Source organism: Mus caroli, chromosome 17 (assembly GCF_900094665.2).
Source record: "Mus caroli chromosome 17, CAROLI_EIJ_v1.1, whole genome shotgun sequence".
Lineage (NCBI taxonomy): Eukaryota > Metazoa > Chordata > Mammalia > Rodentia > Muridae > Mus > Mus caroli.
Genome location: NC_034586.1, coordinates 7,550,112 through 7,552,476, shown reverse-complemented (window position 1 = coordinate 7,552,476; position 2,365 = coordinate 7,550,112).

The window sequence follows — 2,365 nt, the reverse complement described above, 5'->3', positions numbered from 1 at the left end:
CCCATACAGGGGCTGGAGTGATGGTTCACAACCATCTGTAACAAGATCTGACACTCTCTTCTGGAGTGTCTGAAGACAGCTACAGTATACCTTCATATAATAATTAAAAAAAATTCATACAGCTTTTACATAATTTCCCACCATTTATCTCAAAACAGGAAGCTCTGAAAAGTGAATGCCCTAATGTGCGAAGAGATTAGACACTGCAGAAAGGGAATTATGCTCAAAAGAGGAAAAATGTAGAATATTACAATAATCCCTAAATGAAAAACACCTTCTAAAAATAAAGGATTGTTTTATAAATTCATCCATGAACATTGTCATGCAGGTAAAGAAGGGTAGGATGGTTGTGTTCTAAAAGTCAATAGTGAGGAATATTCATAATATAAGACACCAGCTCCCCATACGAATAGCACAGTGAGTATTATGTGTAGGAGATATAATAGTAAAACAGATAAAAATGCAAAGAAGAATGAAAATGAAGTCTATTCTCTTGTAAATAGCTATGACTTATAATGAAGTTTAAGACAGAAGCTCATGTCAGTGGAGCATCTTTGAACCTGCACAAGTTTGTTCTGCACACTGAGGATACATTCATTACAGCTGAGAGTAAAATAAGGATGCTCACAGAAAGACAGGCCATGGTATCCAATGCCAACTGTTCTCTACCCAGAAATACTGAACAAACATTCAATAATATTTAAAAATATCAGGCTGGGCAGGATGTTACACATCGGTAACCCCAGCATTTGGGAGATGGAGGGTCAGGAGTTCAAGGCTAACCTTGGTTCTATTGTGAGTTCAAGGCAAACCTGGGTTGTGCAACACTCTGTTCTAAATGCAGAGGTGAAAGAGGACTACAAGGGAACTCTGTGAGCAAACGTTAACTCTGACAGCTTCTGGACAGTGATTGACAGTTGGCCCTTCACATCTCTGTATCTGCAGGTTCAGTCAAGCGTGGGTGCAAAATGTGTTCTTAAATGACTCTGTTCTGAACATTTGCATCCCATTTTCCTGGTCATTATCCCCTAAAGGTACAGAATCAAATCTGTTTGTACAGCCTCTAGGCTGCATTAGCTATTCTAACTAAGGAGAGATGATTGACAGTTAACTGCAGGAGGTTGTGGCAGATTACAGGCACAGGCATGAGCTTTGCCACTTTATGTAAGGTCCTTAAGCATCCTGGAACCAGAGCCCAAACCACTAAGAGGACCACACTATCAGTAGAGGTTAAACTATGCTTAGTTCACCACTACAAAAAAGCTTTGAAAAGGCCTTTCAGATAACCACAGCAGATTAGTTAAAGTAAGGAAATGTAGACACACTGTGTGGGAAGGTGGGCGGTTTAACTTGAGTGATAGAATATAGTCAAGAGGTCCCAGTGAAAATGATGGCCATGACATCTCAGCGTCAGAGAAGACACTGCTCAGGAGGTAGAGAAGTGGTGGGTTGTTGGAAGAGTCATCTGTAAAATACCAGTGGGATTAAAAAAAAAAAAACCAACAAAACCCAAACCAAACAAACAATAAAAAATGACTGAGCATTTAAGGTGTTGAGAGCAAAATCGGCTAACACATTTGTAACTAGAGAAGAAACTAGAGCAGAAAAGAATATAGGGAAAATAACTTTCAAACGTCAAGAAAACCACAACACATATCCCTAAATATAGCAAATACTTAGCCGTATAAACAAGCAAGCAAAAACCAGAGCGACATGAAAGCTGAAGATACACACAGACACACAACCACATACACTCACACACACACAGAGATACAGGGACACATAGGGACACACACAGACATACACAAATAGACACACACAGACATACAAACAGATACTCACAGACACACACAGAGACACATACATTCACAAATACACACACACACACACACACACACACACACGGAAAATAAACCACAAAAGGCCATAAAACCATGAGATGGTAAAATGTTAGCCAGAAGTATAAAGTATAAAACAATAAAATTCAAAGAAATTTAGAAATAAATACTTTGAGAAATGAAATGTAAAGTAGTTTTGGACAGATATTTAGAAACTTTCTCTGAAGATGGATAATATTGCACCTGATGATGATCTGGTTCTTCACAGAGCAAGAAAAGTGTTTCAAGGAAAACATTTTTAAAAATTACCCTAGTGATACTAAGATAGGAAATACATACACACGTGCATGCATAGGTACACACACACACACACACACACACACCTTTGATTCTACTTCAGTGAATTGTATTAATAAAAATATTAAGTATTGATGGAGAAAGCTAGCGGTCCATTTATTTACTGGACTATTGTTTCCGTTGGAAGTTCTAGTGTATACTGTCCATTTATTTACTGGACTATTGTTTCC